The sequence below is a fragment of the Aricia agestis genome, chromosome 1 (assembly GCF_905147365.1).
Source record: "Aricia agestis chromosome 1, ilAriAges1.1, whole genome shotgun sequence".
NCBI lineage: Eukaryota > Metazoa > Arthropoda > Insecta > Lepidoptera > Lycaenidae > Aricia > Aricia agestis.
Genome location: NC_056406.1, coordinates 2,725,078 through 2,748,532, shown reverse-complemented (window position 1 = coordinate 2,748,532; position 23,455 = coordinate 2,725,078). Strand labels below are relative to the sequence as shown.

Here is a 23,455-nt window from a genome sequence, read left to right as displayed (position 1 = left end):
GCAACTTTTGGAGATGAAGCACCATCAAAAACCACTGTTTATCACTGGTACAGTGAGTTTAATCGTGGGCGGTCTATGCTCACGGATGAAAATAAAGAAGGTCGCCGAAAAACAGCTGTTGTCCCACAAAATATAGATGCTGTGCGGGAACTAATAATGCGTGATCGTCATGTTACATATCGCGAGATAGAGGCGTCCTTAGGCATAAGTATGACGAGCATACATAAGATATTACACGAACATTTGGCTGTAAAAAAAATATGTTCGCGTTGGATTCCGCACAACTTAACAATCGATAAAAAACGGGCTCGTGTCGATTGGTGCAAAAAAATGATAAAAAAATACAACCATGGTACGTCAAAAGCCGACCATGGTACGTCAAAAGCCGTTTATAATATCTACACAGGTGATGAATCTTGGATCTATGCATATGACCCCGAAACTAAACAACAGTCAACGGTGTGGGTGTTCCAAGATGAGCCGAAACCAACAAAAGTTACTCGTGCAAAAAGTACTTTGAAGCAAATGGTCGCCTGTTTTTTTGGAATTAATGGACATGTGGCTACAGTGCCATTAGAGAATCGTAAAACGGTTAATTCTGAATGGTATACGACCATTTGTTTACCAGAAGTCTTTGAAGAAATAAGAAAGGACAACCGACAACGCAGAATCATATTACATCACGACAATGCTAGCTGTCACACCTCAGCTGAAACAACTCAGTTTTTGGAGGGTCAAAAGATCGAATTGACTGGTCATCCGCCGTACAGCCCTGATTTGGCACCTAACGATTTCTTTTTATTTCCATACGCGAAGAACAAATTACGTGGTCAACGTTTTTCGAGCCGCGAAGAGGCTGTTGATGCGTTCAAAATGCACGTTTTGGAGATACCTCAATCAGAATGGAAAAAGTGCTATGAAAATTGGTTCCAGCGTATGCAAAATTGTGTCGATCATCGCGGCGAATATTTTGAAAAGCAATAAAACCATATTAAATGATATATGTTTGTTTCTTTTTTTAATTCCGGATACATAAATAGCAGCCCTCGTATTCTTGCCAACCTACAATCTTAGCCATGATCATCTAGAGATGTTCTTTTCCTGCATCAGAATGCAAGGAGGCTTTAACGACAATCCCAACGTTCGCCGGTTCAAACTATTGGCGCATCTAGACTAGATATAAGATGCCTGACAAAACTTTCATACATTTGTTGCCACTTGTGAAACAACACTGCCAGGCCGTCACGCAAAAGAAGGTGGGACGACGATGGAAATTTGTTTTATAGAGAAGTTGCTAGACCTAAGTTAGTCCAGCAATATTTTGATGGTGCTGCAGCTATCGATATTCACAACCACATTAGGCAAGATGGATTGGCATTAGAAAAAGCTTGGGGTACACATAAATGGGAACATAGAATATATGCCTCAGTCCTTGGCATTATAGAAACAAATGCATATTTGGTTTTTAACAATTTCTTCCGAGCCGAACATGACCAAGTGTCTCACAGATGGTTTACTACCAACTTGGTATTAGCTCTTACAAAGAATAACGCTGACAACCTACAAGAGAATCAGCCCCCACGACATGACAACATCGCTCATAGCGGAGAACATATTCTTGAAGCCTTGTCAAAATCAGATGACAGAAAGAGAGTTCAACGCAAATGTATAGTTTGCTCTAGAGTCCACAAAAAACAGCAGAAAGCAAGCTATTTTTGTAAGACATGTGGCCTGCGATGTGTTTTATGCTCTCCACAGACAGGAAGAAACTGCTTTACCTACCACATCACGAATGGGATTCCAGTATAATGCTCTTTTTCATTATTAAAAACTTTTCTAAATTCTTTTGATTTTCTTGTTTATTTTCCTTGTAGTTTCAAAATACAGAATGTTTGTCACCCCTGCCTAGATTGATATCCATAGAAAATTCACAAAATATTGCGTACTGCTGACAGGACGCAGGACCGTAGGGTAGTCCTTCCGGAAGCTCCTTCTAGCAGGAACAGGGCTTGGACGTTCTATCATTAATGGATAATATAGTCAAAATGGGTCTCGTTAGTAGTGGACCAGTTTAGTTCATTCTCCTTTATGAAATATTTGATTTCGGACGAGACGGATAACAAAAGTTATTTCGCATTTGCAATACCTACGCATTGTTTCCTTTTGTTTTCTTCAAGAGAAGAACTTCATGGATATTGTGAGTGTTGTGACTGAAGACATAAAACTGGGTATTTGAATGAAGAAAGATGATTGAGGACTCGAAAAAGGCCCCTAGAATGCAGAGTTTCAGTGATGGTTGGTTACATGAAACCCCTTCGTAGAAATCTTGGACCATTCGCAGTAAAAAGGGTGAAAATTTTGCATTTTGTAAATACTGCTTGATCGACCTCTCTGTAGGAGCTGGCGACAAGAAAGATCTTTTCAAACATATGAGGTCTACAAAACATCAAAATTAAGTTCCTAGTAGTAGTCAAAGATCGCTAACAGAATTTTTGCTTAGAACATAATATAACAGTGCGAAGAAAAGTAAAATCTTACTTTCCGCTTTTGTGGCTGAACATAATGTGGCGATTAATGTGATGGAAAATCTCCCGCAATGAATCAAGGTTGTATGTACTGACTCGCAAATTGCAAAGGATATAACGTGTAGTACCAAAAACTACTGCAATACTTAAGTCTGTTACTGGAGAAACAGGTAAAAACAATATTGTCCAGCATTGTAAAAATCACAAGATTTCGCTAATTGTTGACGAAAGCACTGACAGAGCATGCACAAAACATAATATTTGTATGGCAGCAAGAATTTTAAAAGATAACAAAGTTACTGACGCGTTTTTGGGTCTTGTCCCGTTACAAGATGCGACAGCACAAATACTCTGCGAACACGTAGTAAAGTTTTTTTGATGACAATGGAATTCCTTACAAACAAAATATTATTGGATTTGCCGCAGATGGTGCCAACACCATGATGGGCAATAATAACTCATTACATACTAACAAGATTTCAAGCAGATATTCCACATGTGTATGTAGTCAAATGCATATTATGTCACTCCTTCCATCTTTGTGCTTCATATGCATGTTTAAAACTACCAAGAGAACCAGAAGTTTGATTCGAGATATCCAAAACTATTTTAACAGCAGTCCAAAAAGAAGCGCTCTTTTAAAGCGACTACTTTTTAACTTGAAATGATTACTTGAGAAAACTTGAGATGGCTTTCACTTCGAGCTGCAGTATCACGCCTATTGGAGCAGTACCTCCTCTCTCGTCCTATTCTTCACTAATGCTTTTACGGAGCGGCTGAGAGCAGCATACTTATAACATTTTCCATGTGTTACGAAACCCATTTAACAAAGGAGACCGGGCAGAAATGTATGGGAAGTGTACCCACCGACCAATAACGACCAGACGTATGTCGTTAGAAAGCTCTTTTCATGACTATCATTTGTTATTATGGGGGCTAGTCTCAATTCGTTGTGGGAAAAAAGTTATAGCGGTGTAACTGCCGAAATGCTTATTGCGTACGCGTCGGCTGCCGGCCGCCAGATGCGCCCGCGATCGCCGCCTTTGTTTGCACCGAACGGCGTATTTCACCCGCCCGATGCCAACCGATGACGGCCGAACGTACACGAACGAAGTGAGATGCGGTGTGGTTCTTTCGCTCGCACACCCAGCCGAGCCGCCGCCCGCCAGTCGGCAGTCAGTCTGTGCGCCAGTCGTCAGCGTTCATCGAGTGAGGACTACGTCATTGTGTTTTACTGAATCCCTACAAAAACTTGACCTTTGCATTCCTACCGGACTTGTTATCTGCTGTGTGACCTGTGCTTATTTATTGGACACTGTACTGCTATCTGTTTATCGGATTGTGTGAACTTGACGCGATGGAAGAACGTCAAAATAACTGTGTTTTGTGTCGAAGGGGCCTGCATAATCGAAGATATCAGCGACATCTGTTAACTGACATTCTTGCGCGCCTTCGACCTGATTTTGCAGCTTATGTACATCAAAACGCAGAATTGGAGGTTTGTTTTAAGCTATATTGTTTGTACAGTTAAGACCACTTCAAGCTTTTCGCTTAGACCTTTAATGTACCGGCCTCGTGTTGTATGACGCGTTATACTAACTAAAGCTCAGCTTATACTGGTAGTGTTAAACTTGACGTGTACTTGACTATTCATTATAATATAATATGACTCTTATTTTATTTCTAATGGCAATCGGTTGCTTTTATACGAAACCGTTTCTGCCAGTATAACGCCTCTAGTACACCGACGCGTTCGCCGGCGGCAGCGAACACGCGAACTAAACTGTCAGCAGTATGGCAGAATTTCGCATACTCTTTGTCTCGCTCTAACATTAGCTTAAATGAATTAGTTGCGTCCTTGTCGGTATTGGTTCGCAAGGAGCTGCGAATCGTCGTTTACACCGCAGGTATTCGCCGAGCGAGATGCAATATACGCATTGTCGTGTGGCAGATGAGACAGTAAATCGTTTGCTATCCGCTGCCGCCGGCGAACCGCCGGCGAACGCGTCGGTGTACTAGAGGCGTAAGGGCGTAAACTGTGTTACGCGGGGACCCGCGCGGGTTCATACAAAAGTGACCCGTCGCGGGATGCCGCGCAGGGTCCCGCGCGATGCATATAAGTAACTGCATATAAGACAGGAGCACGCGCGGGGCCACGCGCAGGTACCCACTTAACACAGTTTACGCCCTCAGTTGTATGTATTGAAATATTTAGTTGATATAAATCGAGTGTCATCGTCCCCGTTAACATGTTCAGTGCTGCTGACGACCGAAGTCGTCAGATCAATCAATTATTTTACGTTTTAATAGACCTAAGCCTAAAATCTTTTTATGAGATTCATAGTGGGATAGGCTATCAGTTGGTCTCATTTTAAAAACTTGGATCTTTTCAGGTTGCATTTAATAATACACGTTACCTCTGTCATCGATGCTGGCAAAGAACCGAGAATGCAATTCGATTACCGGTTCGAGAAAATGTTGAAAATGCAAATCAAGAAATAGTTAACGTTGAACGTGAAGGAAATGTGGCGGTTCTACAAGTTCCAGCTTACATGAGAGCACCGAATACGGCCAGACAATGCGTTTTTAATAATTGCCAGAATAATCCAAATCGTCGCGTGCGAGACGCAGCAAAAGAGAATTTACTAATAGAATACAAACTGTATTTACCACCACATGTTCGTGTTTGCCTAGAGCACCTGCAAGGTAATGCCTGGAATGAATTTTATAGATTTTTGTAACGTGACACATGACTTTAACAGTGACAACTTTACTGATGTTTGTACAATATTAACAAAAGCCTCAAGAAACACGTTATTGGACTTTGAAAGGTTAGGCGCCATAAACGAGGACGACATGCATTTTTGGACCGGCTTCAACAATAATCAGTTTCAATTAATACTCGAAGAAACTCCAAGTTTGATCGAAAGATGTCGTAAACCACGTCAAGCACTCGGCATTTATTTAACAAAACTGCGTACCGGAGAATCGAATGATAGACTAGCTAGTCAGTTTCGAATGTCCCGAAGAAGTATAGGAAGGGATCTAAAAAAAGTGAGAGAATGCTTAACAGCAGATTTTGTTGGTCGTCACTTAGGTTTTGATCATATAACCAAAGAAAATATTTTGGAAAGAAACCAGACAATACCTAAAGGTATATTTGGCAATGAAGCAAACACGAAGGCGATTATTATTTGCGACGGGACATATCTCTACATTCAAAAAAGTTCCAACTTTTTGTTTCAACGGTTATCATACAGTCTACATAAGTTCCAAAACTTATTAAAACCGTTTTTGTTGGTATCGACTGATGGATAATTATAATAGATATATTAGGGCCTTTCGCTGCTACGAAGTCAGATGCATCTATTATGTCCGAATTGATCGACGAAAATAGTCCGCTCCACTGGTTACTCGAAGAAAACGATGTGCTCATTTTCGACAGAGGTTTTCGAGATGCTGTTGGTGATGTGGTATCATGTGGGTATGAAGTACATTTACCGCCTACGAAACAGAGAAATGAAACGCAATTAACCACTGATGAAGCCAACAAATCAAGACTGGTTACCATATGTCGATGGGTAATTGAAGTCATAAACGGGAGGTTCAAACGAGATTTTAAGTTGCTACGCCAAGATTATTTTAATTGTACGCTACCTAACGCATTCACAGATTTCAAAATAGCAGGTGCTCTATTAAATGCCTTTCGTGATCCCGTTACTGACAACGTTAATGCAGAGTTCATATTGAACAAAATACAACAAAATATTAATCTACCCAACCATTTATTCAATTATGTGAATGAAAAATAACCTTAATAGGCAAAGGGTTGCTTTTACGAGAATAGATGCAAATGAGCTTGAATTGCAAGACTTTCCGCGAGTCACAGAACATGACATTCAAATGTTTGCATTGGGTTCCTATCAAGTGAAACTTGCAAAATCTTATTGCGGTGAACACATACAAAACGGCTTGTATATGATAGAAGTATTTAGGGAGGATGCACGCGGTGACATGCAGTTATACAATATGCCTCAAAATAGTTGGCTATTAAGGGGACGCATTCAGTCCAGACATGTTAGATCGAGAACATATTACTGTAATATTTTAATAGACAGGGATCAAATCGGTATTAATGCAATATGTCACTATTACTGCACTTGTTTGACTGGGCGAAGAACGGTAGGCAGCTGTGCACACATAACGTCAATAATATGGTACATTGGTTACACAAGGCATGAAGACGTGTTCAATCCTCCAGCAGCATTTTTAAATGATGTAATCGTAGACAACATTGATCACTAGCTTTTAAGTAATAAGGATTCTGTTCGAAAACTATCGTACAATATTAAACTATCGTAACTATGTCTTTTTTTTATTTTAAGTTTCTTTTTCACGATTTGACTGACTTCATACTTAATATTATAACGCTGCAAGTATTTGGAGTCCACACAAAAACTGTATTTTTAGATATCTAGAATTAACAACTTTTATTTCAAAAGATATCATTTAAGTAGTTATAACTTTTTTCCCACAACGAATTGAGACTAGCCCCCATAATAACAAATGATAGTCACGAAAAGAGCTTTCTAACGACATATGCCTGGTCGTTATTGGTCGGTGGGTACATTCCGCCCGTTCTCCTTTCATTGGAGTTTTCGCTTGAAATATTGCACAACTTAAACTAATTGATGCAGTCTGAACATCCCCAGATTCACAAACTTTATGAAAATGTATGTAAAGCATACAAAAGTCTTTTAGATTGTTTCATAGATGATTCCTATTTATCTCGCACTGATCTATGTTGATATCGTCAATCCACGGAATTTTTAGCCCATTGTTGTACCTCGGGGCAAAAGTAGCAATTTCATTGGCCTCAAATGCGAGTATTACTCCTAATGATAATCAAGCGTTTAAATTGTGTTATCTGGAATTTTACGTCGAAGTTGCAAAGCAAATAAAAATCGCTACAAATTTAATAACCAACTTTCCATGAAACTGAAATTTTTAGACCCGGATGTCGTTTGCTCGCGCAAATTACCATGTCTAGTCGAGACAACTCTTTTGTTCCGAAACTTATTAACTGCCCAAGACATATCAACCCTGGATGCAGAATGGAGAATCTTGCAGAATGGAGAAGAAATGACACCTCGTTGCATTCAACAAATTCAACTGCAATTGAAGAATGTTAGGTAAAGATTATGTCCCAAATAAATCCTGACGGAAATACCCAACTTTAAGTAGATTTGTTTCAGAACCGCGAAGATATCACGTAAAAATAGCGATCAACAATCCATTAGCAAAAATCGAGCGATAATCGCTCGATCGATTGCTGGGTATAAAAAAAATTGTTATCAAGTATAAGATTGTTTGCTATATTCGCTGATCGTTTTAATGCACTTTTGCGAGTACACTAGCGCCAAAAACAATTTAGTAGCAATCAAAGGAACTATTATTGGAATGTCAAACAGTCAAATCAACTGTCAAGTAAACATTGGTCATGTTGACAAGTTTTTGTACCTATCTAAAGAAACTTTTACGAAATGAGAGCAAAAATGTTTTGGGGCCGAATTTCAAGTGGAAACAGTTGGTTTCAAGAAGTTTCCTCACTGTCGCGTTTGTACACAAAAGTACTCTTGTGTTCGTGTTACCTTCTTGCAAAGTAATTACTATATTTTATTAATAAAATATGTTATTTGATCATGTTTTGTAAAATAAATCTTCGATATTTCATATATGTGTCGACGAGAGTGTCAAATGACCAATTAGAGGCGTTGCTGGAGTTCCATATAGAACATCCTGCATTAGCCAGAGGAGTGGGCCTTGGGTAAAGGTCAAAAGCGAATGTTGAAAAACACTGGAATGATCTCACCCATCAGCTTAATGCCTTTGACTCTGGTTCTACAAAGTCTGGAGAAAGATGGAAAAAAGTAAGTATCCTTATTAATTGTCACTTTATTGCCTCTTCATTTACTTACCTCGCTGCTGCATTTTTTTTCGTAGTACTGGGCTGACCTTAAACACAAAAGTAAGGCACGGGTGGCTAAACGGAGACGGGATGCTTTAGGTACTCGTGGTGGTCCCAGTAGCCAAGATGATCTTACCGAAGTCGATAAGAAAGTATTGGCTATCATTGGAGTGCAAACTGAACACAGAATTCCTTTCTCTGTAAGTTCTGGCAACTCTAGCCTTATAAATCATGTTTTCCTATTCATAACATATTCTTTTAACATATATTTACCTATTATACATTTAGCAAAGTGAGGCTGAAGGGCAAGGGCCATCATCTAATGATGTACTTTCTGTGCAAGTTGCTGTTCTTCATGATCTAAATAATTAAAGATACATACATATAATCTTTAATTATTTATCATATTTTCAGGTGCTGTGTGCTCTTAGCTTTTTATCTACAGGGTCATACCAGAAAATTGTGGATTTGGGCCAGCATTTTTCGCTGCATCAGGGATTCGGTGGATAGTGTATCCATAAACGCTACACGAGAGATCCTTAACCAAAGAGAAGTATGTAATTATATTTTTAAATAGTTTTAATATCTAATTAAAAATTTTCTTAGGTTCCTACATACCTAAATAATTACTCTTTGATATTTGTTGTAAAATTGTTAAATAATTTACAGATTTCAAAGAACACATAATTTGCCTGGATGATGATTTTAAACTTTTTTCTGATAAGTGGGGTTTTGAGCACATAACCTCAGCTCCATATTATGCTCAGATTAACGGTAAGAGTGAGCGGGCCGTACATATGGTTAAAAAGCTCATTAAGAAATCTGTTGAGACTAAAAATGTTTTTATTTGAATTTACTTAGTTACAGTAATACATCAAGGGATAATTTAGATCCTCCGGCTAAAACGGTGATGGGACGTAGCCTTAACCCGGCGTCATTGAGGCAGGGTCAATATGACCATGCACGTTTTATTTCTGCAATATTTTTCGAAATTATTGCCGTGCTTTGCCGTGTGTCTCAGTAGCTGCCATTAAGGATCACCCCCCTCCGTCATGCGCGTCTCTTCAGTCCGCCGGCGCCTGCGCAAGGAGCTACACGTGTGTGAAGTCGCGACCGGGTAATTATGACCCAGCTCAACGGCGACGTTACGTCTTTGTGCCGTAAATTGTTTTCAATTTATTACGTTTTTTCACCTAATTACGCTTTCTTTTTTTAGATAAATATATAAAATGGACTTGGAGGAGAGGGAGCGCCATCGAATCCTATCAATACTTGAAGAATCTTCAGATAGCGATGAAAATGAGCTTAGTGCAACTGATTCTGAAAGCGAAGACCATGTTAGTGTGTGTAGTGAAGGAAGTGATACCGAACAAGAAGCGAGTGATAGCGAAGATGACATTCCATTAGAACGGTTACGCTGCCAATTTAATCCTCCGGATATGATTGAATCGGAAAGTGACATTTCATCAGATGAACAGGTACGAGGTTCTTTTTATTGTGGGAAAGATGGAACAAAATGGTTTAAAACCCCTTTTCGGCAAAATGTTCGCACTCGCCCTGAGAATATTATTACGCAGCAGCCCGGAGTAACACAAGAGGCAAAATCAGCGAAATCAGAATTAGAATGTTGGTACCTTTTCATGACGGATGAAATGCTCAAAATAATACTAAATTATACCAATGACCGCATAAAAGAAAGAATGGCTGCTTGTCCAAATCCATCGAAATATCCATTTATGAAAGAAGTCAACATGAGTGAACTAAAAGCTTTTATAGGTTTACTGTACATAGCTGTATTTCATCGTGCTGGAAGACAAAATTTGAATGATTTGTGGACATCGGATGGCACCGGTGTGGACATTTTTCGTCTTACAATGTCACAACAGCGTTTTCACTTTATAAACAGCTGTATTGCCTTTGATGACAAGTCGACGCGCAATTTTCGAAAAGAGACTGATAATTTGGCTCCTATTCGTCAAATTTTCGAATTATTTACCGAAAATTGTCAAAAAAGCTGTTATTGGAGAAAATGCAACAATAGACGAGATGCTTGTTGCTTTTCGAGGAAGGGCTAAGTTTAGGCAGTACATTCCGTCAAAACCTGCGAAGTACGGAATAAAAATTTTCGCTTTGGTTGATGCTAAGAATTTTTATATTTCCAATCTAGAAATTTATGCAGGAAAGCAGCCTGAAGGTCCATTCGCTGCCAATTAAGTTTTGTTGTGTGTTTTTTTTTATTGCCTTTAGTATTCTGTTCGAAGAAATAAATAAATTAAAATACCTGCTTGTCAGCAAACTCGGGCTCAGGAACAGAGATTAGATTTTTTTTGTGTGCTATAATTATTCTTATATTATACCCTTGAGTTCTCCCCCTACAATGTGGTCAGAATGCGGGGAATGCGGGAGCGTCAAGTTGCGTCAAGTTGTCAAATGTGCTATAGCATAAATACTTACATGTTTTGTAAATATTAGTATGTAATTTCAGGTTCATCTTGTAAAACACCAAGAAAACTGGTTAAAAAGAGATAATTAAGAAACGTGAATTCATTAACTTCGAGATACAAATTATTTTATAATGAACATAAAAAGGCAAAACGCCAAAATGATTATAATTGCAGAGCCAAAAGGGCATTAGTCTTCAGTGAAAAAAAATCTTTAGAAGAGTTAACAAAAAACATGAATCCCTTAACAGTTAACTAAATCAATTTTGTGGACGCAAGTTCGGCTCCGCACAAAAAACGAGAAGGCCCGCCGATTTACAAGAGAGGAAAAGCTCATTGCTCTATCCATATACTAACAAGGCCCCAAATCATATAGGTTTCTACAAAAAATATTTATTTTGCCTTCCAAGTCATCATTAAGGAAAATAATAAGCCAATTAAATATTGATCCTGGGATTAATTGATTTTATTAATAATTTTTTTTTTTTAGATAATCATTAGGTTATCATATTTTAAAATGCTTTGGTCTTAAAACGGGATATTGGAAAAAAAGATGTATAATACTTAGTTGTATATGAGATGTCAATGGGCATTGTCCAAAAAAAATCACATGTACTTACTTTTTATTTTATTTGTTCGTTAAAATAGGGTATTTTAAGAATATAAATTAAATAATTTTGAAATTCATTGGCTAGTTTTTTCTAAATAATTTAGTTTTTTCTAAATTTATACGTGGGAGAGCCATGCTTCGGCACGAATGGGCCGGCTCGACCGGAGAAATACCACGTTCTCACAGAAAACCGGCGTGAAACAGCGCTTGCGCTGTGTTTCGCCGAGTGAGTGAGTTTACCGGAGGCCCAATTCCCTTCCCTATCCACCCCTATTCCCTTCCCTTCTCATCCCTACCCTCCCATATTACCCTATTCCCTCTTAAAAGGCCGGCAACGCACCTGCAGCTCTTCTGATGCTGCGAGTGTCCATGGGCGACGGAAGTTGCTTTCCATCAGGTGACCCGTTTGCTCGTTTGCCCCCTTCTTTCATAAAAAAAAAAAAAAAAAAATTTTTAAAGTTTCGCTCTGACGTCATCATCGGCCGCCAATTGACCTCTGCATATGTTTTAAATTTCCTTTCAATCTTATTTATAATGGCTGGTTCGTCAAATGCATGTTCTCACTATGTGAAAGCTGATAGGAGAAGCTTACCAAAAGTTCGAAACGTAATGTTGGTCGAATTTATTGCTAATTTAACGCCATTGAAGGTCAAACAAAGGTTAAACGTATTTGTTCAAAAATATAAGGGTCAGGCCGTAGATTTTTCCACTTTTTTCATAACCAGTGAGATTCATACAATATCACAAACAATTTAATATTTTTACCTGCTTTGGTATTTTTATCCTGTTGTATTTTATTAAAGGTAAAAACAACTTTTACGAATTAGCTGTAACTAGAAAAGTTTTTATAAAATTTAATTTCAAAGAGCACAAGGAAATATATTTTCATACAAAAAAAAACTTGTCAATAAATTTAATCATAACTTTAATCAACAAATGTTACGAATATTTATTGAAGTAAGCTGTATTGTATAATACATAATAGAAAAGAAGGAGGTTCGAGCAATTTAACGCAATATCTCTTTATGTTTTAACGCCATTCCATTTATGTTTATCCCAATTTTAAAACATGTCTTTAATTTCTACACTTTTATGTTACTATTTTTATGTTACCAATATCGTGGTTAAATGTAAACTTTGAATAATATTAGGAGAATTGGCATTATAAGACAGGCAACATTGAATAGAAGTATTAGAGTTAAAAAAAAAGACGCCATATTGTTGTCTATGGATTGTGTCAAACAGTGCACGCATTTTTCGTCAGTGAAATTGGAAAACAATTATTGTGATTTTTAAAGATAAGTACTCGCTGGTTTATGTTAATTGTGTTATTTGTTTGTATGGTAAAGCTTACATTTATGAAAGAAACGTCTTTAAAAGCGCAAATCTTTTTCGTTTCCAAATTATAACCTTCTTTCATCCAAAATATTTCACTTTTATGTTACTTTATGTTACTCTTATGATACTTTTCTGTTACCGGTAACATAAAATTTTATGTTACGTAACATAAGGGGCCCATAAAGGTCTGCGCATAATAATAATATTATAATAACTTAAAAAGATGGGATTATACATCTCACTCACCCACTTCTCACGCACATTACACACGCACTACACACACTCACAAACACTTATCACTTTCACCTACTGACTCCACACTTCTTTTACTTATGCAATTATGTACTAAGTGCTAGATTAGATATTAAGCTGGAAGAGCGAGGCATTCCCAACAAAAACAAGTGTCTTTTGACTACTCAAAGGGAAGCCCCTGCAACAAATATGTATGGATTTACATAAATAAAGAATTTTATTTATTTATCCATACTAATATTATAAATGCGAAAGTGTATCTGTCTGTCTGTCTGTCTGTCAGTCTGTCAGTTTGTCTGTCTGTCTGTTACCTCTTCACGCCCAAACCGCTAAACCGATATTGCTGAAATTTGGTATGGATATACTTTAGAGTCCCGGGAATAACATAGGATACATATTATCCTGGAAAAATGTACGCTTCCCGCGCGATAAACGAATTTTGGCGCAACGGAGTTGGAAAAAAACGAAAACAAAGACAATGAAGATAAGATTAGAGCCGAAGAAAACACAAACACAGCCGAGGATGATAAGATTCAGTCTAACGAGGGTTGCAACAAAGCAGAAGAAGATATAAATAAAGCCAAAGAAGACGAAAATAAAGCGGAAGATGGAAAAGAAGGTGGGAGTAAAGGCAAAAATGACAGAATCAAAACGGAAAATAACGAAAATAAAGACAATGAAGATAGGAATAGAGCCAAAGAAAACAAGTTAGATGAGGATTACAAGATAAAAGCAAAAGACAAAATTAATAATAAATACAAAATAAATAACGCTGAAATTAGCGGCAGCAAAGATGATGTAGATGAAAATTCTATTCAAAACTTAATGTGTAGTATTTTAAAAATAAATGACACTGTTTTAGTACGCTATTACCAAAAAAAAAACTTGGAAATACTATGTTGGCTTTGTAATGAATTTAGAATTAAAGAATAGTGAGCAATATTATAAAATTAAATTCTTAAAAACTATTACAGATTCTTTGAGAAATGTGAAATTTATTATTCCAAAAAAACGAGATGTCGATTTAGTACCTGAAGTATCTATAGTGAAACAGATTAACATTACTCAAGAAAATGATTCCAATGAATATTATCTGTGTGACGAAAGTGACACAGTCTATTTTGTATAAAAGATATTATTTACTTTTTGTTTTATATTATAAAGTTTTTCCTGGCAATTAAAATTAGATTTTAGGGAAAAATACGTTTTAAGTTTGTTACCTAATTGTTATTTCTACATTTTACTGAATTTAGCTCAAGATTTGATTTTATCTAAGTATAAAAATATTAGTAAAGCGATTTTAATTTGTGATTGAAAGAAGCTAAATAAATAAGTATGTGTATTTGAATGTTTGAGAAACAATAACAGTTGTTGTTTACCTTTCGTGAATTTATTTTTGATACTAGATAAGATATTGCTTTAAAAAGCCAAATGAAAATAAGTAAATAATCATGTCGATTCCAATGCACACAATTAAATTTTATTAAAAACTAGATGTCCCGCGCGGCTCCGCCCGCGTAAATTAGGAATTTCACAGAAACCGTACATTTTCGAATAAAAATAGCTATAAATACTCCTTTCACGTGGTCTATATATAAGTGCCAAATATTGCTATAAAAATTGCTCCAGTAGTTCGTGAGATAAACCATTTCTAATATTTTCCCCGTTTTTACCACATTTTCCTTAGTTTCTTCGGTCGTATTAGTCTTAGCGTGATAATTTATCATAATATAGCCTATAGCCTTACTCGATAAATGAGATATCTAACACTGAGATAAATTTTAAAATCGGACCTGTAGTTCCTGAGATTAGCGCATTTAAGCAAACATACTCTTCAGGTTTATAATATTTTTTTATAGATTTTTTAAAATTATCGCTTGACAAACTCGAGCCTCGATCTAAAAGACTATGAAAAGGCTCATAATCATGGAACGATGCATGGTATAATAATATGGTAGTGATGATGATGATGATGAATGTAATTTGCATTGTAGCATATGCTTTCCGTTCTTAAAACAACGCCGAAACTCCCAAACTTGTATCTATAAAGAATCAGGAGTTCTCTCAGCACCTTCCGAACCACGGTATACCTGCAGGTATACCTCGGTGCAAAATCTTACTTGTTTGTAGCATATGCTTAGAATACTTCTCACGAAACCGAAGTCACCACACGTTTCCCCATAAATTTTGAGGAGTTCCCTCGATTACTTATGGATCCTTCATCAGATCACCACTTTTGTGAATATAATACCAAATTGGGATGATACCCTACATACCAAAAGAAACATTTTGAAAATCGGTTAACAAACGGCGGAGTAATCGTTGAACATAAGAAAACGAACATAACACCTCCCCCATTTTGAAAGTCGGTTAAAATTGTAGCCTATGTGTTATTCTGATGTATAAGCTATATTATTGTAAAGTTTCATTAAAATCTGTTCAATAGTTTTTGCGTGAAAGAGTAACAAACATCCATACATCCACACATCCACACATCCATACATCCACACATCCATACATCCACACATCCACACATCCATACATCCAAACAAACTTTCGCCTTTATAATATTAGTAGGATATCAAGATGCGAGGCCGCTAGGACCGCGAGGCCGTGGGCTATCGCCCACACCGCCCACGGCTTACGCCAGCCGGGGAGATAAAATCATAAAACACTTGCCTGAGAAATATTCGAGAGTAGATATCGATAATATGTGGAACTGGAAGTTTTTATGACTCGCCTAATATTACCTAGTGTTTCGGAGCTTGTCAGCTAATTTCCAATAATTATTAATTAATTAATTAGGTATCTAACTACTTCAAGAAGAATATAATATACCTAAATTGTATTCCCCAAAAGTAAAAAAAATCTTGGCGTGCGGAGTATTACAGAACATTTTAAAAAACTTTTGTAGTTTCTATAATATTAGTAGGACTTAAACCGCTTTGTTCTTTTGGGTGTAACTAATAAAAATTTGATGTGGGCAAGATATTTTTTGCGAAGCCCCCTCATTGATGACGCAAGAGGACAGATTTTTTATAAAAATAATATTATGACTATCAAATCTTGTACCTAAACCTGACTAAACCCTAAAAAAATCCTCGTGGTCCGCGCGCGACGAGGCGGCGGCGGCCCTTAGGAGCGCGAGTCCGTGACCCGTGGGCGGTCGCTCACGTCCACGTCGCCTACGCCTTACGCCGCCACTGCATATTGAAGTAGTTCATACTTAGGTACCTACTGAAAAGATCATAACATACCGTCCATGAATATCTTGACAATCGGCCAGATTATAAACGGGTACTTTGAATTTCTTTAGTACAATAATCTTGCCTCCGTCTTCAATTGCCTAAAACAGTGAGTAAGTAATAAGTAGGTACTAGTATATTTTATAATATTATCTATGTATAATAATATGGCGATTGCGCAAGAATCTCTTGAAGGATCTAACTAGGGGGATTTAGCTTCTACTACGCAACGGACAAATCTTAACACATTTCCACCTAAATCATTTCAAAATCTTAGTAGCTGGTTTGGCACCATTTGTAGGTAAGTAAAATAATGACAAATAAACTCACATAAACTGTCCCCCAACCAACGAATATTATATTATCGTCGTCCGCCGGGATATAAGTCCTATGAGAGTACTTGGCCACGTTGGCATCTTTCATTGTTGCGAAAGAGATATTCCTAGAAATCTTAACAATAGCAAAATTGAACTCCAGGATATGAGGTTTGTAGTTGGGGTGGAAGAATATTTCGCTGGCTTTGTACAGTTTGCCCCCTGCTGTCGCGTTATCTGATCCGACACGGATATTTAACACTTTCACTAGTTCTCGATTAAATCGGTTCATATACTGCCTGAAACGAATTGAGGTAGTAGTTACTGTATTAAGAATAGGTTGTGTTTTAACTTAATTATTTATTATTAAAATTTTGAAGAGGCTTGAGAATTTAAAACTACTGGGAACTGAAAACGTAGACGTTATGGCGGCTCTCGACATAGGCGAACGCGTTGGCCAACGCGTCTGCAGACGCGTTGGCCCAATGTGTAGAACGGGCGTTCGCGCGTTGGCCAACGTCTAAATACCTACGGCCAACGCGCGAACGCCCGTTCTACACATTGGGCCAACGCGTCTGCAGACGCGTTGGCCAACGCGTTCGCCTATGTCGAGAGCCGCCATTATACATAGTTATTTTCGATATTTTGACGAGTGTCCAAGAGCAGCGTTATAGAACATCATCTTTATTCCTACATATTTACTTGTTTTATTAGTAGATAATTTTTATGAAAGAACAGTGAACTAAGAATATAGAAACCAACGTCGCGAACCGCGAGAAAATGCTGACGGATCTACTGGTGTCTAAACACACTATACCGATGCTCCGCGGCGGAAGTTCGGCATGATTCCGCCTGCAATGTAGTTATTTTAAATTACTGATGACACAGTCATCATGTCGAAATTCCGTCGCATTATATTGTATGCGTTTGACATTGCTGACGTAATCATGCCGAACTTCCGCCGCGGAACTTCGGCATGGTGTGTTTAGACACTTACCTAAAGAGCGAGCGTTTTCACACTTCGTCCGAATCCGATGAAAGCGTGACAAGAAGTCTGTCGGTCTGGACTGTTTTCTCACGGGTTCGGAATGCGGATAGGTACGTAGACTGAGAACTATTTTCTGATAGCTTAATTCCGTCTCCGTCATCCGTGAATCAACGGATCCATCTGGATTCCGGACGTAATGCAAACTGCTCTGTCAAACACGCATGCTCTTTCATGCGGTTTGCGGCGTCGTCGGTGTGCAAATATCCTACAGTTGCAAACAATACGCGTCGGCCAGTATCTTGTCTGGTGCGATGATGACGCCGGTGCACCACATCTGGTCGTTCATGAGCATCGCCGCGATGTAGGGGTACTCCCTGATGTCGGCATACGTCTGCTCGTACCCACGGTACCGTAGCTCGGGGGACAGGTAACGGTGACCTAAACAGTACGGCACTTAAGGGCTTCAGAGACGAGCTAAGCCGCTTGTTCGTCTCCGAAACCTTAACATTTAACATTTTCTATGTCTTTCTCTATCTGCAATTTTCGAAAACTTAAAAGCCGACGTTTTTTTTTAATTATATTTTTAACTAAATCTGGCCAGACAGTGGCCTGCAAATCTCTAGTACAAAAATTCATTTTAATTCGTATATTCGTGCGATAATCGCATATTTTGCCGCAGTAAAAAGTAAAACTACCAAGTCCATCCGTGACTCAAAGAATGTCCATAACAAATTTGAACTTATTTGGTTTTGTGGTTTAATTTTTAACAGATAGACAGACACAACTTCACATTTCTAACATTATTAAGTACTAGCTGTTGCCCGCGACTTCGTCCGCGTGGACTTCAGTTTATAGTAGGTACTTTATAGCGCGCGATGTCAACAAAATTGGTGTCAAAAGCTTTTATAAAAAAACCCTGGTACCCCTTAAATCAATACAGCTGTGCAGTGTGCACACAATAAGTATTTCATTTTTTTATATTAAACTTTATATTTTATGCCAAATTTTAAAGCTTATTTAGCCCTCCGATTACACAACTTTACCCATAAACTATTAACATTGATAGATTTAAGGTTACGTCACTGCACAGATAAAGTACTGAGTTATTTAATACCGTAGAATAGATATAACAATCGAAAAAAATCGAAACTTAAATGTAAGATGATACCACGTCTTATAGGAAGACTTTTGAGCAAGCGTCAGCGCGATGTAGAAGACGCACGGCGCCATCTATTATGAATTGTTGGAACTAACTTAATTTGAACAAATTTACGCATTTTCACCCCCTTACAACCCTTTTTTCCAGTAAAAAAAGTAGCCTATGTCCTTTCTCAGGCTTTAGACTATCTGTATACAAAATTTCATTACCATCGGTTCGGTAGTTTTGGCGTTTGGCGTGAAAGCGAGACTGACAGACAGACAGACAGACAGAGATACTTTTGGCGTTTGGCGTGAAAGCGAGACTGACAGACAGACAGACAAAGATACTTTCGCATTTATAATATTAGTATAGATTATGTGCACACTGCACAGCTGTTTTTGGGTATTTTGATTAATTAAGGGCCGCGCTACACCGGAATGGCAGCGGCGAGGCGAGCACTTTCAGCGCTGCCATTCCGGTGTAACGCGGCCCTAAGAGGGGTACCACTTACCAGGGTTTTAAAAAGTTTTTAAATTTGACACAAATTTTGTTGACACCGCGCGCTATAAACTAAAGTCCACGCGGACGAAGTCGCGGGCAACAGCTAGTTAGTTAATATTAACGTGTATAACAATCGAAAGAATCGTAAAACCTACCTCAACATGGTACCACCTCTTATAGAAATACGCATGAGCAAGCAATAGCGCGATCTAGGGGACTCTTGGCGCCATCTGTTTTGAGTTTTTTGGAACTAAGTTAATTTAACCAAATTTACGCATTTTCACCCCCTTACAACCCCTTTTTCCAGTTAAAAAGTAGCCTATGTCCTTTCTCAAGCTTTAGACTATCTGTGTACAAAATTTCATTACAATCGGTTCAGTAGTTTTGGCGCTGTTGTTTTTGAATTTGATGTCTAAGTTGGTAGGTGAGTTATTAGTTAATAACGTGTATAACAATCGAAAGAATCGAAAAATCTAACTCAATATGGTACCACCTCTTATAGAAATACGTATGAGCAAGCAATAGCGCGATCTAGGGGACTCTTGGCGCCATCTGTTTTAAGTTTTTGGAACTAAGTTAATTTGACCAAATTTACGCATTTTCACCCCCTTACAACCCCTTTTTCCAGTTAAAAAGTAGCCTATGTCCTTTCTCAGGCTTTAGACTATCTGTGTACAAAATTTCATTACTATCGGTTCAGTAGTTTTGGCGTGAAAGCGAGACAGACAGACAGACAGACAAAGATACTTTCGCATTTATAATATTAGTATAGATAATATTCTAACGTATTAAAAACTATAAACAAAAACATACTAACTAATAAGTATGATTAGTTCTATGTTACAATAAAGTAAAAAATAAAACGCCATCTGTTGAATCGTATTAGAACTAAAATGTTCATTCCATCGATATATTTCTGGATTTTTTATAATATTATACATAAAATATGTTTAAGATTTTTGAAATTTTATTTTAATACACATCCAAGACCCAGGAAAATTGAAAGCTTTTTGTTCCGCCTGCGGGACTCGAACCCAGGACCCCCGGGATGAGCGCTGGCCACGCGCAATGCAAATTCATTTTCATCGAAATTTTCATGGAAATAAGATATTTTCCCACATCAAAATGTAGCCTATGTCCTTTCTCAGACTCTAGAATAACTGTATACAAAATTTCATTGCAATCGGTTCAGTAGTTTTGGCGTGAAAGCAAGACAGACAGACAGACAGACAGACAGACAGACAGACAGAGATACTTTCGCATTTATAATATTAGTAAGTATGGATTAAACATCATATTCCAACGTATTAAAAACTATAAACAAAAACATACTAACTAATAAGTATGATTAGTTCTATGTTACAATAAAGTAAAACATAAAACGCCATCTGTTGAATCGTATTAGAACTAAAATGTTCATTCCATCGATATATTTCTGGATTTTTTATAATATTATACATAAAATATGCTTAAGATTTTTGAAATTTTATTTTAATATACACATCCAAGACCCAGGAAAATTGAAAACTTTTTGTTCCGCCTGCGGGACTCGAACCCAGGACCCCCGGGATGAGCGCTGGCCACGCGCAATGCGAATTCATTTTCATCGAAATTTTCATGGAAATAAGATATTTTCCCACATCAAAATGTAGCCTATGTCCTTTCTCAGACTCTAGAATAACTGTATACAAAATTTCATTGCAATCGGTTCAGTAGTTTTGGCGTGAAAGCAAGACAGACAGACAGACAGACAGACAGACAGACAGACAGAGATACTTTCGCATTTATAATATTAGTATGGATTAAACATCATATTCTAACGTATTAAAAACTATAAACAAAAACATACTAACTAATAAGTATGATTAGTTCTATGTTACAATAAAGTAAAAAATAAAACGCCATCTGTTGAATCGTATTAGAACTAAAATGTTCATTCCATCGATATATTTCTGGATTTATTATAATATTATACATAAAATATGTTTAAGATTTTTGAAATTTTATTTTAATACACATCCAAGACCCAGGAAAATTGAAAACTTTTTGTTCCGCCTGCGGGACTCGAACCCAGGACCCCCGGGATGAGCGCTGGCCACGCGCAATGCGAATTCATTTTCATCGAAATTTTCATGGAAATAAGATATTTTCCCACATCAAAATGTAGCCTATGTCCTTTCTCAGACTCTAGAATAACTGTATACAAAATTTCATTGCAATCGGTTCAGTAGTTTTGGCGTGAAAGCAAGACAGACAGACAGACAGACAGACAGACAGAGATACTTTCGCATTTATAATATTAGTATGGATAGAAGTGATGCCATCCCTTTCACTCTCATTTCCATTCGTCTGCTTGAGAAAGAGTCAGCATGAATTTTAGTTTTAATAAAATTTAATTATGTACATTGGAATCGACATGAATATCTACGAAATTGAAACGTTGATTGCAGCATTTAACTACTTACTAAGAATTAATAAAATTACATTCAAGTAAGAAGTTGTTTATTTTTATTTGTAAATTGCCTCACATTGTGTCGTTATGTATGCAGCTTTATTATAATTAATGTGACTTTTATGTTACTTTTATGATACTGTAACATAAAAGTTTGTAAGTTACTTTATGTTACAAAGTGGAAAAATCTACGGCCTAACCCATAAGTAACTAATGGGTATTTTTTTCGTTTATATACAGAAAGACGATCATTAACCTTATTCCTCGAAATGTTTTTGTAATGAGCAAAATTAAAAAAAAATGGACAATCCTCATTGAAAGTAAAACTCTATTATTATGTAATTATTATAGTATAGTATTATGCAACCCACAAATACAACATAGTAGGGTTTGTTAAATACAATACAATTATTCCAAATCATTAAACAGTGAGCATAATGATTTGTAAGAATTGTATCAAACTTAATTAAATATAGACAGCGAACATAATGACTTGTAATAATTGTATCAAATACATGAAATGTGTTTTTTTTTTTATTTCAGCTCTTTATCCGGATGGAAAACCCGTCAGCAAGATCATGAAAAATACAGCAACGGCAGTATGGTTTTTTGACGACTTGTTTGACAGTGTCAACGGAACGAGCACAAACGAAAAAAAATCGAAGTGAACATTTCTGCGCAAGGCTGTTACAGCAAAATCAGCACATCATAAGCTTTGGGAATATATATATATATATATATATATATATATATATATATATATATATATATATATATATATATATATATATATATATATATATATATATATATATATATATATATATATATATATATATATATAATATGACGCCCCGATATTTCAACTCTGATATTATTGAAAGCCTCGGAGTATTGACCCAACTATATATGAGCATTGAATTTGAGGAAAATCTTCAACAGCAGGCGAGACGAGAAAGAATAAATATACGTTCTCTAGCATATACAGCCCAATTCTTACAAAAATTTAATGCAAAGAGTGCAACAATAATTTTCTGTCAGAAGTAGATAGCAGCACACATGAATTTATTGAACAAAAAGAATATAAAACAAAAACTTTAAAAAAAAAGGCCTACCCATAGAGATATTAAACGAACAAGAGTGGCTGTGGGGGCGTGGCCGGTGTAAGTGAAGTATGACCAAAACGGGCAAACTACGCGAAAACACAATTAGTCGGGACGTGATTGTCTAAGCGCGTACTACGGCAGTGTTTTTTTGAAATGCCTAACTGTTCGGTGGTTGTGTGCAAGAATCGAAGTGACCATAAACTTGAAAGGGTCAATTTTCATCGCTAAGTACCATAACAATTTTGTATTTCCAGCATTTTTAACCAAAATCTCATTTTTTTCGTTAAAATAATTTTCTGTCGGGTACTGAGAGAAATATGTAACCTAACGATTGAACGCATAACATTGCTCGCTAAGTGTTGCGTGCCTGGTGTGTAAAACAGTGTAAGCGAGCAATGAAAATTGCGCATATTGGATCGGTCCCTTTCCGTGCACGGCCGCTGATAAGCGCCGTGAGATAGTGATGTACCCTGTCATTTCTTGTCGATACGTCACGTTGCATTGCCGCGATTAGTACGAGTAATAAACTAATAACAAATATTAAGTAGATGATTTTGATAGTTTAATAAATATT

At 37.1% G+C, this 23,455-nt stretch overlaps 1 protein-coding gene and 1 long non-coding RNA gene across 5 annotated transcripts in view; one reads left to right on the top strand and one right to left on the bottom strand.

The window, feature by feature from the left end:
* The window catches only part of LOC121725930 (snake venom 5'-nucleotidase), a 196,135-nt gene that overhangs the window by 163,955 nt on the left and 8,725 nt on the right, over positions 1-23,455 (bottom strand). The gene's annotated exons all lie outside the window — the stretch shown is intronic.
* Positions 1,201-22,490, top strand: LOC121726013. Of its 2 annotated transcripts, XR_006035474.1 has the most exons (4): positions 5,775-5,784; positions 15,899-15,901; positions 18,161-18,170; positions 22,319-22,490. It is a non-coding gene; the product is annotated as an uncharacterized LOC121726013 (long non-coding RNA). The 2 variants fall into 2 exon arrangements; XR_006035475.1 differs by lacking the exons at positions 5,775-5,784; positions 15,899-15,901 and adding an exon at positions 1,201-1,210.